Here is a 17268-nt window from a genome sequence, read left to right as displayed (position 1 = left end):
TCTTTCCTTCCATCCGCTTTTTTTTCTTTTTTTTTTCTCTTTTTGTTTCTAGACGAGCATAGAAAAATACAGCTCTTTTGAAGAAAAATTATTCGCCTTGGTAATGACCAAAAGCTAGAATAATTATTCCCTTAGAGAGAGAGTTGGCCGTACTCGCATATAATAATACCTTTTTTACGATTAATAAAATATACGAAGATAAAAATCACGTACGAATGTGTACAGACAAAAGGAGGAAGATATTAAAATATTAGGAAAAAAAAGAAAAGTAACTTTTCGTTGTTTTTCCAAGTTCATTCTAGATATTTCTTTGGGTGTTTCATTTATAGAAAAACTCGAAGTGACACTTGTTGCACACATCTGTACACGTTTAAAACAACATTATTATATTATATTACATTATCTTATTAAAAAATTTCATATAGATATATTAACTGTATTGTTTGTATTACAAGCTTTCAAAATTATTACCACGAGCTAATTGCAAAATGGAACATTGCAAATAAAATGATTGAAGGAGAACTTTAATATCGGTTCATTTTTGTAATTTATAAAATGCGAGTACATGAATTCCATTAAAAGTGTTTACCTTGGTAATACTTATTACGGACAGAATGAGAAAAGAAAAATGAGAGAATTGTCAGGAACAAGCAGAAAAAGTGAAAGAGAGAATGAGAGAGAAATAAAGAAACAGATACAGAGTACAATTAATGGCCAACCCCCTCCCCCCTATCACAGCCAGTGAGATCTAAATCCTACATAGGCTCTTACAATCCTTCTCAAAGATAAAACCATATGAGAAAAATCACCGAACAATATTTTATTTCCTAAAAGGATGACACTATATCGATCTGTTGGCACAATAAATCGATAAATCTAGTATTACGAGCAATATCTTTACGACCTAACTAGAAGACCTTAATAAAAGTAAAATCTATCTAACAATGAGTAACAAATCAAGATAGAAATTCGCAGAATAATCTTTGATAAAGATCATTTTCATATAGAGATTGTGTTTATGTATAAAGTAATTTCATTTTTAATAATGGTAAATAAATATTGAGATTTTTGTCATATTTAAATGTTCATAATTTTGCGTCAGCCTTAATACTTCATCAAGAATATAACAAAATATAAAAGAATTAGTTTATAATTCGAAGGAATGTTTTAGAGTAGTAATACCTTAACAAACAATTAGTGTTTCGAATCATTTCGAGAAGCTTATATACGTAGAGAGATGGGTATACACGATTAGTAGTACATACCTCAAAACAATTTCGAAACTGTATTAACTTAACTGAAATTTGCGAAACAATGTGAATACTACGGTATATTATATTCTCTCTCTCTCTCTCTCTCTCTCTCTCTCTCTTTATGGTATTGTAAATCGATATAGATATTTTCATGTGTAAATTGTCTGCAACGTATACTGTACTAATTTATTGCTTAAAAGCAATAGTAAAAACGAGAGAGAGAGAGAGAGAGAGGGAAAGAGAGAGAAACTAACAGGAGTTAATCCTTGAACAGAGTTTGTAGAACTCTATTCAACCGAATCGAACAAAATCGTGTTCAGGTTTGAAGCAATGAAAGCAAAGCTTCTAGAGATCGAACGTGAAATGCAACAGGATTGTGTGTAGTACATTTGTGTCGTTTCAGGTGTAGAATAATGGCTTTCCTTTGTCCATCCTTTATGAAATTCCTAGCACGTGCGACTATCGAAAAGGAAAAGGCGAGAGAGAGAGAGAGAGAGAGAGAAAGGGAGAGAAAGGGACAAAGATACAGAAGAGAAGGGAAACGAAGGTGTGAATGGATGTTAGAAAGAAAAAGAGATAGGACGAAATATCGTCAGATACCAATTTAGGATCATGAAGGTACTGCATAAGAAGAAACTTCATACAGATTGAATTCTCTCTCTCTCTCTTTCTCTCTCTCTTTCTCTCTTTCTCTCTCTCTTTCTCTCTCTCTCTTTCTCTTAGACTATCCTCTATACGTTCCTTTTATCTGTTCGGTATTCCGAAGCCAAAGTTCGTACGTGAAGTAACCGAGCTACCAAATTGTCCTACAAAATTCACCATCCTGTGCAATCCGCCGATCGCGAACACCAGCCTTTTCGGTTTGCGATCACGTATACGTATCTCGTCCAGTAAAAATTGAACCGTCTCTCTATGAGAGATATGAAGTGAAATAAGACGAGAGACTCGAGTCACGCGATACGTGTCCTATCTATTCTTTCATATCCTCTATATATGTCATATTAAATATATATGTCAAGAAAATTGTAGAAGAAATTTTTGGAATAAAGGTATTCCTTTATTAATTCACGAACAAATCACTTTTAGAATTATATCCAATGCGTGTCTGTAATATTTTTATGAATCACGATCAGTATTAAGTGTGTTGGAAAAATACCCTCTTGATTATTTCACCTAGGATTTCGTTATTATCAATTGCTATATTTTTTATAATTTTTTTTTTTTATAACGATTTGATTCTGACCAAATTTAGAAAAATATATTTATAAAATTTGTGATTGGCCCTGTTGCCCTCCTCTAAATTCGCCGCCGTAACGAACAATCAATATTCGAAATCATTTAGGTATGCATATCAATGCATTCTAATGCACATTAATATTTCTAAACAATGTCCGCAATTAAATTCACTTTAGAAATAATATGGAATATTGTGAATCATGCAATTTAATATGTCGCATAAATATACATAAACAATTTGGTTTGAAAATACAATAATTTATGAAAATCTCATGACAATTTGATACAAATTTTGATAGAAAATTCATAAAGACGTTTTTGATGTAACCTTTTTATATTCCACATCGAGAACTTGGGAAATATTGATAGGCTTACTACAATGTATACTATCGACGAGCTAGTATATAAGAGAAAGATAGAGTATTAAAAGTAGTACGAGTTTCAAGGTTGTTCTAACGGGTAAGAATTAAGTACCGCGAAAATGGCCCCAACGAAACTGGGACGAGAAGGTTCCTTCTTGAAAGTCTCGATGTATGAAATGCACTACGTAACTCGAAGTAGGTAGGTAAACATGTAACTGTACCTATCTATACTTTAAAAGAGAGAGAGAGAGAGAGAGAGATCGTTTATATAGATCATATAATAAGGAACTCGGCCAAGTTTTTTTCTTAATTTTTTTTCTTCTTCTTCTTCTTCTTCTTCGTTTTTCTTTCCACTTCCTCCACCTCTTCCCTCCTCTTCCTCCTTCTCAACTACCTTGTAAGATACAAATTGAGATTCTTTTTAAGAGATGAACGTCGATGCACCGACACTTTGCGAAATATTTATTCGTTTACAAAATTCATTCGTTAAGCCGCTCGTATTTCTCTGAGCCGACGCGATAAATTCTTTCGGACGTTAGTATGAGAAGGATAAAATATTACCGGCTCGAGTATTATCGTAACCTGTTCAATTATTAAGAGAAGCTCGGTATTCCAAAGGTAACTACGATGAAGATTAATTTCGGAATATTGACTGAAAAAAAAATAAGAAAAAGGGAGGGAGAGAGAGAGAGAGAGAGGGAGAAGGAATAACCAAACTGAATAAACTAATTTGCTGTCATTTCACTTTTACTTACTTGGTAATAAATAATAAATAAGATGGGCCACGTTATTACGTTTGGCTAATAAATAAAAAGACAATTTTTTTATTAAGATTTATTTTTTAATTTTAATATAATATATTAATATCATTTATTTATTATAAATAGATTATTAAATTTCTAATATTTGTGTATTGTTAGAAATGATTTAAAAATTTGGACCGATCAGTATACATCTTAGATCATGGTGGTTAGACTACCCATACATTGAACTAATTAATTAATCCTAACAATTAGATCTAATTATCAGTAAGTTTTCGAGCACTATTAGAACACGCGCCTCTGTTTAATAGCGAATTAAACACAGCCGAGTTACGAGTATTGTTTCTCCATTCGAAAATAGAAAACCAAGACGAATAGAATATAGGGTTAGCTGTTAATTCATTTGTGTGATTAGTCGTTCCTTTTCGAAAGGAATTATCACTAGAGTTGGATATTATTTGATTACTTATTCTAATCAAATTGCACAAAACTTTGATATTAATTATGTGTCACAATGAATGGTATATTTCGATAATCATTTTAAATAATTAAAAAAAAATAAATTAAATTAATAATTGTGGCTCCTTAAATTTTTTAATTTTTTTTTTGTAGATACTTTATTGAAATAACTCTTCTAAAAGGTTTCCCAATACCTGATCTATTCACCGATGCAACGTCAAATCGTCGTTGTCGTCATCATATACTCGTTCCTTTTCAATTTATCCAATTACTCGAATGCCAGTCAAAAAAATCAACGAGATATTAAAATAGAAAAAAAAGGAAAAACAGAAAAATACATCTCGAATAAAAACGTAAACTTGATATTTGTCGAATTGTCGAGGATTCGATGAGGATTAACGAAATTTCGGTCATTTCAATATTTTTCTACCTTATCGATTTTGATTTTCACATTCCTAATAGAACACAACACCACTATTACTATTACGACTAATATTATTTTTTAAATGGATCTTCTATCGACGAAAATTACTTTTTATCTCACATAACTCGTATAATACCGTATATGTATTTATCTTTTTTTTTCTATTAAATTTTTATCAGATTTAAAAGCGTACAATCTACACACGCGAGTGTGATTATATTCTCTGTAAGGAATTATCGGCTTATTTAATAAAATAATCTCGAAACAATTAATCCGTAAAATTGATCCGAGTTCGTAGATTTTAATTATCGATCTATGATAAATTTAGAAAAGAAAATAAATAATAAGCCGCACTGGTTGTTTCACATTTATAATATTTCTTTTTTTCATTGCTGGAAAGAAACGATAGTTGCCTTTTTATTTGCAATTTTTTCTTTTCTTTACCAACCCACATACACACATACACATACACATATATGTACGTATAGGATATGAGTACGATTTGCTGCTGGCACCGTACAAAGAATGAAGTTAAAGGCGATATGCCTCGCGTTCCGTTTGTTCATTTTCCTTTGTGTAGTCCACTTCCTATTCCGTTCCATGGCCGTTTGTCGATTTCGTGAAAAAAACATGAGTTCGTTTAGAGCAATCGAATGACTCTTAGAAAATGTTTCTATCGATGAAAACTACATTCGAACGAACTATCGTTCAATTTTAATCGCAGATGCAATTACATGACTTTTTTCCTCTTTCTTCAATTTCCTTCCATTTTCTTTCATTAATTCCAATTCTATGTTTTTGTTTGTTTTTATCGGACATCAAATAAAATGAAAAAAAAAAAAATGCAAAATATTTTCTTCTGAAGATTGAGTGCGCGCGTATTTATGTAAAATGTTAACATTCATTTTTAACCTTCAATTTTGAACAGTAATGGTATTTCACTCTCGACGAAGTACACCTTTTTAAGTTAATAATTTAATTCGATTTTATTTTTTAGAATTTGTAGTTTATTATTAAAGACAAAGTCGTAAGAACAAAAGCGGAGAGAACTAAAACTGAAATATAATCTCAACTATAATATGCATTATGTATAAAACGAAAAGGGATGCATATTAATCTTGCAAGTTGTAACTCGGTGGTTGTAAAATATCGTCAGTAATATAAAGTTCTCGTTTAAATTAAACAATGATCTTTATGGTTACAACATTTTAATGAGAATCCTTAGAGAATATCAGGTATTACGATTGTTTGAGGAAATTGAAGTGATTTTAGCGTAGAATCTATCCATTCACTGGATATATATAGAATAATAGATGATTTTCGATAGAAGAAAGAAAACTTTTGGGGAATAATTTAATCTAATGTATTGTACTTATATCACCATTCAAATTCAAAGAATTCAAAGTTCTTCCTAAAATTGAATTCAACGTATTCGGAATAAAAAAAAAAATTAGGATTAATTATTGACGAGATAAAATTATGCATCTCTGAAAGGTCATTTCGAAAACGTAACTTGCCAAGTAAAACAACTGATCTGATTTTTATCCTTTTTTGTTTTTTTTGTTGGTTTTCATAAGCTTTCTTTTCTTATATTTTTTTTTCTCTCTTTTTTTTTCTCTCGTTACAAACAAAAAGAGATGGAAGAGAAAAATATAGGAAGAAAAAAAGAAGAAGAAGAAGAAAAAGCAAAAAAACCAAGAAAGAAAGCAAAAAGAATTTTCTTTATATCCCGAATTTTATATCACACACACACACACACACACACACATATTTCTCATTGAGAGTTCATGCAGCTCACGTTTTTCTCGAAGTTTTTCCAGAGAAAAAGAAAGTTTTTTTCCCCGCGGAAACTTTCTTCCACCGACTTTTAAGCACGGTCTCATTAATTATTACCGTCTTTTTCTTTCGCTCGAGCAAATCGTGGAAGGCGTTTTATCCCTTTCCTTCTCTTTCTCTTTCTCTTTCTCTTTCTCTTTCTTTACGGAATAGAAAACTCAAAATGGCTTCGTCCAAGTACAATCAATTACTTTCTACCTGAAAGATCACCAAAAGGGTTTTTCATACACTCCATTTTTCGTATCTTTCTTTCGTCGTTCAAAATCATTGCAATTTTTATGAACGAATCACCAATTGTGGTATTTTTTAGTTGAAGAAAAAAAAAATATATATATATATATATCCAAAGGAAAGAATATTTCTTTATTCGTTCGTTTCCTTTTTCTTCCATTTACGCCCTCATCAAGTAGAAAAAAAAGAAGAAGAAGAAGAAAAGGAAAATATGAGATCGTGTAGATGATGTGTACGTACGATGATGGGAAAACGTTGTAATGTTAGGACGATAAGTAGAGCGAGATAATTATTGATTTCATTTTATCGTTATTTTAAGGAAAGTCTTCCTCCATTTTACCTACGAATAAACTTATGACGTTCCTTTTTTCTTTTTTTTTTTTTTTTTTTTTTTTTTAAATGAATTCGCTCGACAAAACGATTGATTAATTTATTTCGTTTACATTTCTTTCCTTTCATTCTTATAAAATTGTAACAGTTGTGTACACGTTGTGAAAAATATATGTACTAAAATGGGTTAAACATTTTCTAATGTATTTTTTTCTATTCATTTTTGTAACCAATATCAAAAGATATGAGAGTGAGTTTGATCGATAAAAACAATTTTTTCTATGTTAACTTTTTTTCCAATAAACTTTTCAATAATATTATATCATATCATATTCTACAGATTATCCCTTTAATTGGTGATGCAAACAAGTATATAGGTGATTCTAGATTAAAAATTAATACGAATAAAAAGTAGAATAATATTTTGTTCGTGTAAAATTATATGTTTTTGAAAAAAAATTTGTCGAGTACGCGTATACTCGACCGATTTTGAGCTTGAAAATCTTGGAAGATGAAAGCCTTGTTCTATAAGCATAAGAATAGAAACCGATAATATAAGAGATGTTGTAATACTGACAATGTTTTTGAACATATTAAAAAGCACAAAAATATTTTCTGAAATAATCGAAAATAAGATGATAAAATCTGTCGAGTTAAAAACTAAATCGAGTACGCGCGTTCGTAACAAATTTCCAAGCTTATTTTTTTGTTCAAAAATAATGGCCTAGTATGAACGAAATTTATTCCACTCTTTCAATTATATTACACGTTTTTCACATAGAACTATCCGCTAGTTACGATGCAATTTGTATATAAAAAAAGCAAAAAAAAAAAAAAATATAAAAATATAAATAACACTTTGAAGTCGAGTTTTATTGAAAAACATGCACTTTCGTGATATGTTACTAACGAACACTAACCGTATACAAAATCATGACATATGCTACTCTCGTTACACGATACGGCTAATGAACATCAGTCAAATATTTGATAGTACCACCGGCATCGTATTGTACGCAAATAAAAGCATCTATTATTTGAACGATCCATCGAGAATAGTGAGCTCACCTTGTTTGCTGAATATTTTTTCAACTCATTTAAACATCGATTTGAAATTGACTATATCTATGTAATCACTTTCGAAAATATTCTCACGAACTATTTTCTCTCTATCTCTCTCTCTCTCTTTCTTTCTTTCTCAATTGCATCGAACTTTTAATTAATGTACATATTTATCAAACTAACGAATTTACGATCGATCCTCTAATTAGAATTCGCCAAAAATGATATTTTATCCTTTCTCTCTTTCTCTCTTTTATGATTTTTCGTATTTATAAACATATCGATATATTAATTAACACGAATTTGTTTTCTCTTTTGGAAAGAAAATAATTAACTTCATTTAATGAGACAATCTTTTATTTAAATTAAATTTGATCGGTAATTGCAATTCCCATTGCTTTATCTCTCGAATTCATTTTCACAAAATATATATATACGGAATAAAACAAAAAAAAAGAACAAAAATATTTAAAAAGATATTTTTAATATCATTTATTTCGTTTGTAGATGATAATTTTTCAATACGGAAAAATACAAAACATATATTCAATAATTAAATTGAATGGACAATTGTTTTCCACTCCACTTGAAATATTTTTTATTAAAAAATTCTAAGCAGAAGAAACACACAGAGAGAGAGAGAGAGAAAGAGAAAGAAAATAAGTAGTTGTGTTATGATGGAGAAACAGTTGTCTGCATAAATGACAAAGTCATAGTTGAGAGTAACTGCGGGAACGCGAGATCTCGAGTGAAAGGGACATGTGTTAGAATATAGCTTTTTGCATAAGTATTTTTGTGTCGACGTGTATGTGCATATGAATGTTCGCTCGCGTATACAAACTCTTCTTGTTTGTTGGGGATCTCGTGCTAAAGCACCTTAGCGGAAGTTTATTGCGCTTGCGCACCCTTTAGTGCGCGCTTAAACTGGTCGAGAATCTATTTAAAAAAAAAAAAAAGAAAGAAGTAAATGATAAAAGGTGAGAATAATCAAATGGATAAAATGGATAATTTCAATTCCACCTTTTCTTTTTCTTCGTTTTCTTTTTCTTATATTTTCTTATCTTTTTCATCTTTGATATTGTTTGCATTCAACGTTTTATTCAAACATCTTTCATACAACCCCCCTTTTTTATATTTTCATTACCTAATTATAATAATATAATTCTTCTCATTTTACCTTTCGTTTCATGTTCGTTAAGTTTTTAATAGAAAAAAAAAAGTGTTAAATACGTTATAAACAATTTTCTTTCTACAATCAATATAACAAAGATCGAACAAAAGTTTATTTCCCAATCTTTCAAATTGATACGCTGTGTAAAAATAATAATTAAAAAATGCACAAGTATAAAATGATATTATTGTGTCGCAAAATAGACAATTAATAATAATAATGATATTAATTGTATTATATTTATTTAAAATAGAAAAAAATGATATATTTATCTACCGAGATAACTAATCTTTTCTGGTTAACGAATTATTCAGGTTAATAGCTAGGCTAAGCTTAAACGTTCAAGACGGACGCATCCACGGCAATGATTTTCATCGGCTTACGAACGACAACAGGCGGAAATTTAGCGTCACCGGTGGAAGGATTAAGGATCCTAATGATAATTAAACGTTACTACGCCACACGAAAAATACCTGTTTAGATCTAATCTTATAAATTACGTAATTACAACAATTTTAATAATTATTAAATTCAATCATTAAATTGTCAATTATTAAAAGTATAAATGCAAAATTCAAATAAAAGAAAAAACACACATGAAAGACGAATATCAAACAAAATACTTTTCGACGACAATTCAGAATGGTATCCAAACGGAGAAACTAGGAACCAAGATACTTAAGATAAATCAACGAACGTGAAACGTTTTTTAACGTTTAAAATCGTTGCTGATGTTTGATGACAAAGAACGTATATAATAATTAGTAGAAAGTTTATATAATACACGAAAATATCAACATAGATTCATAGATACACAGAAATACAGAGAGATATATGTAAGGTGATAGATTCAACACACGTATACGTACATATATGTATGATGGTAGTGGTTTGGTATGGTCGACATTGCACGTAGTAAACGTGCGGATGATGCAGCTCGAGGGTTCAACAGGATGTGTAAGTGTTCTAACGTTCCACGCGGATCCAAGATAGAAAGAGGAGAATATTACCGAGATAAAGAGAGATAGATAGATAGATAGATAGATAGAAAAAGATAGAGAATAATACCCAGGTAGTCTAACGGAGAAGAAAACCGCGTGCAGTTCGCTCGTGAAAGAGGTGCGGTGAAGCGGAGTTGTGTCGAGGCTCGAAGCTCCATTGATCCGCGAAAAATATACACACCGCCTACGAGCTAACTTTGATCGTGCTGTAAACAGAATCTCACCTCCCCCTACTCCCTACCCCCTGCCCCCTACCAACTTTTCCTGTACCTGTATCTTTCTCCTTTACACTTTCCTCTCGCTCTTTCTTCTCTCTCTCTTCGTGTTATCCCTCGAGAGAAATCCTTATCTCTCTTTATCTTCCTTTCTCTTTTCATTCGTCATCTTTCTAGAAAAGAAAGAATGAACCTTTTGCATTTAGACAACATCCTTCTCGTGACAAGATCCTTCTACTTGTTCACTGTCATCTTCCATTCCATTTCTTAAAACATTTGCATTCTCGTAAGCGTAATAATCCTCAAAACTTTGAACCGTCAGTTATCACTTTAACGTAGAACAATTCGCGAACGCTTTCCCGAGCTTTTTACGTTGAAAACAAAAATGTCACGTGTCTAAATTGTTATTAAGACGTTTCTCGTTTGTCGTGTAATAAATTCATTGTAAATGAAAATTTTAGAAAACAGTTATTTATATTCGAATGTGCGACGATACTGTACGATTCATCTCTGTACTGAACACGTTTTTCACATTTATTAATTTAATACAAATAAAGGTTAATAGTTTTTTGTTTTTTTTTGTTTTTTTTTTCATATAAAAATGAAATGTTTCAACTTTATAGAAAGTTCACAGTATTTAAATGCGTTGTTGTATTATCGATCGTTAAATTGTTTATTAAGCGTGACATCTTTTTAACCCCGTAGATATCTCCAACAAAAACTATCCATACCTTCTTTTCCCCCTGTCATCTCCCCCTTATTTTTTTGTTATTATACCACGGATTTCAACCTCATTGGGTTTAGTAGATATAACACGTAGGTGTAAATTACATGGCTCGTTATAAGAGACTTTTTTACTCTTATTACTTCATTCTCCGTAAACGAGCGTTGAATAGAAGAACTTGACGAACCAAACGAGTTAACTTGGTATACGAGGTCAAAGAAGAAAAATAATGAAGATACTCGAGGAAATCGTTAAACGTTTTTAAGAGGTCCCGTTTATTTGGAATTTGTTGTTTTTTATTTTATTTTTCGTTATTTTTTAACGAACATTTGTGCAGTCTTTTCTATAAAAGTCAAATATTTTTGGATTAGTCAAAATTTATCTCTTTTTAAATGATATTAAATATAAATGGAATATTTCGGTTATTTTTAATAAATAAATGATTTTGATTAAAAAAAAACTACATACTATGTATGTATTTATCTTAAACGTTTTCACATGATCTTTTAGAATTTGGTAGAATGAACGAAAATAATATTATACGTTGATCGTGCTAACGCATATCGAAGAAAGGGCAATACCAGTCGAGTTTACGTACAACTTTCAACAATCCATTGTTCCTCCAAGGATTTACGATCTTTACGAAGTTTACTAAGAAGTTAACTTCGATTTTGACGTAAACAGAGTTTCGTTACGCCAAAATCTTGTCTCAAGAAACGCACGTTAGAAAGGATTTTAAAGTAAACGCTCCGAGTTTCATTCTGCAAACACGTGTTCGTGACAGTTAAAAAATTAAACGTATATTCGATCCTATATTACACATAATTAAGCTAATTATTATAATTAGGTCATATTTTTGTTTATTTTAGTGTTAATCAAATATTTTCTGTTTACAAAACCCTTATGACAGTAAAAATATTTTACGGATCCCTTCCTCGTAAAAAATCAATTATCGATTTGTTCGCATTTTCGTGTGTTGCATTTTATGCTATTTGAAACTGTAATAAAAATTCTTCATTTTAATACTGTTTCCTTAAATAAAATTATTCAAACACGACAAATGATAAAAACAATTTGTAGAACTCTTGGGTAGGTTACGCGAAACCACAAGGTTCCGTGGGGAAAACGATTTAAAAAGATCACTGGTATTATTCAAATAATTGTCAATATTTTACATAATTAATAAGTTAAATACTTGACTACCTTATGACTAATTAATTATCTTAAATAATATTGCAATTAATGTCATAATAATTTCAATCAAGAATATTTTATTTCCATAAAATACATCGTAAATCGATATATTATTCGTTCAAATCGTAATCCACATTTTAGAAAATTAACGATATATACATATAGTAAAAATATATAAATTTATAAATGAAATTAATATGAAAAAAAAAAAATAAAAAAGAAAGAGTATCAGGACATTATCTCACGTAATAACCGGACGATGAATGTATGGGTCGTGGCATGGAAAAAGGTCTGAAAGTTGTGTGGTAGTCGAAAAGTTAGAAAATTTTATAAGTATGTGCTTGATACGTGCTAACGAGCGTAAAAGATAGAGAAAGAGAGTGTGTGTGTGTGAGAGAGTGAAAGAGAGAGAGAAGAGAATAAGTTTCAAAGGATACAAGGAAGGTATTACAAGATGTTAGTAGAGAGAGAGAGAGAGAGAGAGAGAGAGAGAGAGAGAGAGCTTGACACCTAAGAGAGGTCACCAAAACGAGGAAAGGAGTTAGGGAGACTTAACTTAGGCGACAAAACTTAGGTGAAATTTGCCGAAAGCTAACATGACTTGACATATTTCCGTGATACCCCCGTATACTTAACGACCAACATACAGTAGTAGTGTGGTCGATGGGATGTTGCCGAAACTACGCGATGAGAGTAGAGTACGAGTAGACGAAAGGACGAGCCAATAAGAGAAAGGGAAAGAGAGAGATAGAGAGAGAGAGAGAGTGGTTGGTACTCGGGTGCTCAAGTTCCAGCAACGGACTAATCAAAAGCTTTAATTGGGTTTCTGCCAAACATAGAGGAGACTACCACTGCCGAACTCGCGTTCCATTTTGCGAGATACGAATTCAACCAACACTACCATCCCCCACCGCCGCCCTTCGCCCTTTGCACTCTTCATTCTTCTCCCTGGTATGTGCCGATGTACTACGGCCTCATCGAAAATCGTTCCGAACGATTTCGCATCGAAACGTGAAATCTCTCTCTCTCTCTCTCTCTCTCTTTCTTTTTTCGCTTCTATTTTTCTGTTCTTTTTTCCTCTTTTCTCTCGCTTTTTTTTCCTCCGTTCTGTTTCTTTTTCATCGGGAGTCTTTTTCTTTCATTAAATCTCGAATAAAAAACAAACAAAAAAAGAGACACCGGGATAATATATAACACAAGGGTGTAGAAATTGGATGATATTTTTTGTTTTTGTTAAAACTTTATCAATTTGTAACTATTTTTAAAACAATAAATGAAGTTGATGTAGATCAGCTTTTATAATAAAATAATAAATGTTCAATATTTACAATGATTAATAGAAAAATTGTCAGTATTTTATAGTAATCTAATAATACGTAAAAATCGTCTAACTCCGATCTTGTTATTCACACTAAACAAAATATTCGTATTTATTAAATATTTGTACTATTTGTAATATTGTATTGTTAAAAATTAAAATTAAAAAATATCTATCATAAATTTACACATACATATATTTACATAGTTCGAGTACCAAAGTATTATACATGAAGAATATCTAGTTGATCATAACAAATTTTTATTTTAGGGTAAGAAGATTACTTTATATTCTGCTTTTTGGAAATTCCCAACTTTCTACTTTCTAAAACAACTAGTTTACCTGGACTACAAATTTTACGTTAGCTCATCGTCCATCGTATATTTCTTGTCCGCAATATTCCGAGACTATCGTTTAAAAATTTATTTTCATCGCAGATGACAGACTAACACATATAAAGATATAGTCTATATGGTTGTATGTTTTAACAGTAAAACTAAATTTGACTTTAAGCAAAATGCCGCCACGTAACGATGTTTTCCCATTATAAGCTGAATATTTATATTCATACTTTCGTACCATCTAACGTCGTCCATATTTTTTCATCATCGAGGCGCACGAGACTCGTTCTTTTTTATTTTACAACAACCAAATACAACATAAAATATTATTCCTAATAATCGTAGATTATTCGTATAATTACAAAAATAATAATAAAAATTATAAAACATACTCTACTCGCGTAAATTTTCTTATTAAATAAATCTACTTCCGTTACTCTATAGTAATTCATATCTTTTTTACAAAATATCCTATTTTTCCAAATTTACGTAATGATTTCAAATATCTTGATAAATAATAATATTTCTAAATCATATATCTGTTAATTTTATAAAATTAACAGATAATTCTTATTTACGAGTTTCTAAATTTGAAACAAAAGTGTCAACGACTAAAACGAATTCGCAAGAAGATGAATATTGTTAGTCTCGTACCATTTCGTATAATTATTTATCATCAGTTGCATTGTTCTATCCCACACGAGATATATCTATCACGAAAGATTGAAACTCGTAGTGCTCGGCGTGCTTTTCACATATCATATCGTTGGTTATTTTGAAAGTAGATTAAGCGTCGCGTCCTCGGCGCCATTAAATAATTACGAACGTTCGTGTAGGAAGAGAAAGCAGACGTGGGAGAAACCAAGCAAGCAAGCAAGCAAGCAAGTAAACGTGCAACCAAGCAATACAAACAGACTGTTCGTTCATACGATAAATTATATTCCTACTTAAGCCATGAAAATCGTTGTTTCTCGTTCTGAAATATCCTTTTGTCTTATAATTTTCTAAACCTTCAAAACATTTTAATAACGATATTCACGTTTGACGATATTATCGATTAATTTTTGTATTATCTTCGAAATATTTTATTCCTACATTTTTCAAACGAATTGGCACGTTAATTTAAACGTGTTTATTTATTTCTATCCTAAATCAATACGGTATTCTAAGTCGAATATTTTTCATCAAGTCGATCACAGATCTTAAATCTAATTTAATGACTCGATATTATTAATAGAAATTAAGATATTTAAAGTACTGTTGAACTGTTTAAAAAAAAAATAAGAAACACAAAAGTCAAATTATATTCGAACCGTCTTGAAATTCGACTTATAATAAAATAATGAAAAATAAGAAAAAATGAATTATTATCTCTAATATTTAAACTAACATTTTTCACGAGATATGCATAATTATTTACAAAATGAAAAAATAAGAAAGAGTGAAAGAAGCGGAGTGAGAGAAAGAGAAAGAGAGAAACGGACAGAGAAAAAGACAAAGATTGAAATATTGCAATTCTCGCAGATTGTCGCTGAAACAGTTTGAATGTTTTTAATGAAAAAACTTGGTGCCCGAGGGCGCAACGCAGAGTTTCTGGAATTTCATTAACGCCAATAGCAGCATAGCAGCAAATTTCTCTCATCGAGCTGTACCTCGTACTTGTTTCTTCATCTTTCTCTTTCTTTCTACCTCTTTAGATATATATATTTCTCTATTTGTCAGCAATTCTGCACTCCTTCACCACTTTCGCGATCCTTTTCTTTTTAAATTTTTTACAAGACACCCCACCCCACTCCCCCCCCGTACGCGCTGATTCGGTTATTTTTTCTCTTTCTACATTTCTTTACACGAAAAAAGAAATAAAAAAGAAAAAGAATAAAAATCCTAAGCCTCTTTTACATAAATCCCTTTTTACACGAATCCAAATACTACTGCAGAAAAAGAATAAAAGAGAGAAAGAGAGAGAGAGAGAAGAAGATATAGGAGTGAGTGAGAGTAAGAAAGAACGAGTAAGAAAAAAGATAAAGAATAAGAGACATACGGGAAGAGAGAGAAAAAAAGATAAAAAATTAGAGAGAGTAAGAAAGAATAGGAGAGATAGAGTGATAGAGAAAGAGAGATAGATAAAGAGAGAGAGAGAGAGACAAAGGGAGAGAGAAACATAGCGTGAAAGCAGCTGAGAGAGTTAATTAGACCGGCTACACGTTAATAAACTTAGGAAACAAGCGCCGTACAAGTGGACTGTCGAGCGTCGACCTTATTTCATACGTTGCTTTACAAACCTACTCGCGATTCGTTCGTTTGCATTGAGGAATGAACTACGACGACGGTAAGTATAACACAGAGAAGAAAATGTTCTCTTACTCTCTTTCTTTCTCTCTCTTTCTTTTTCTTTTTCTTTTTCTCTCTCGTGCACACATATACTACACACACACACACACACATACATATATTTATATATACTTTATTTCACGGTTTCCCGCTTTCTATGGATTTTAATGGCTGGAAAAAAAGCAACGGCCTCTACTAGGAATAAAAGTATGTTTCTTTCGGATGAAATTTTTATTTGAAATCTGTGTATTGTAACTAAAGCCCCCCGATTGTTTTTGTATAATATTATTTAAAAAATAAAAAGCTAGTTTTTGTCTGGCCAGAATTTTGTCAATATTTTTGATTGGCATGTATTTCGTATGAATTGATCTCTATATTAAATCTGTCGGAAAATAATCATTAATACTGATCATTTGTTTTTCTACAAAAATATATTGATCTATAGAAAAATATATAAAAGATCAATTCGATTTAATCCGAAAAAAAGAAAAATGAACATATTATTAATACTGGTAGTATCATTGAAATGCAAAAAGAGCAAAAAGAAATAGTAAAATCATTCGATACCTGATTGGCGTATGAAAAAACCAATTATTATTATTATATTATTATTATTATTATTATTATTATTATTATTATTATATAATCAATTCTCGTATATATTTCCTCTTTGTCCAAAAAAAGAGAGAAAGAAAAAAAAGGAAAAAGAAAAAAGAATCGAAAATATTAACGAACGATCCGCGACCAGAACTAACTAACGAGATAAAAGAGGAAATTCGATGAAAGATATAACGTCACGTTAATAATTCACATTCGCATCTCGTTCGTTTTTAAAGCTACATACTACTATGTATATTTCTATGTATTAAAGTATATCCTGTACAGTGTACATAGTATATAACTATATCTGCTTTATGTTCAAACTAGGAAAAAGTGATTAAAAATACAAAAATTGACAGAAGTTTTTCAACATCTTTTGTAATCTGCGAGTGGCTCGATTTTATTTTATTTTCTCTCTT

The 17268-nt window shown here is 30.8% G+C and overlaps 1 protein-coding gene across 1 annotated transcript in view; it reads right to left on the bottom strand.

The window, feature by feature from the left end:
• LOC122518943 (acetylcholine receptor subunit alpha-type acr-16) overlaps nt 1–17268 on the bottom strand; it is a 249106-nt gene that overhangs the window by 167641 nt on the left and 64197 nt on the right. The gene's annotated exons all lie outside the window — the stretch shown is intronic.

The sequence above is a fragment of the Polistes fuscatus genome, unplaced genomic scaffold, assembly GCF_010416935.1.
Source record: "Polistes fuscatus isolate 324 unplaced genomic scaffold, CU_Pfus_HIC Scaffold1, whole genome shotgun sequence".
Classification (NCBI taxonomy): Eukaryota; Metazoa; Arthropoda; class Insecta; order Hymenoptera; family Vespidae; genus Polistes; species Polistes fuscatus.
This window is presented reverse-complemented; position numbering and strand designations above follow the sequence as displayed.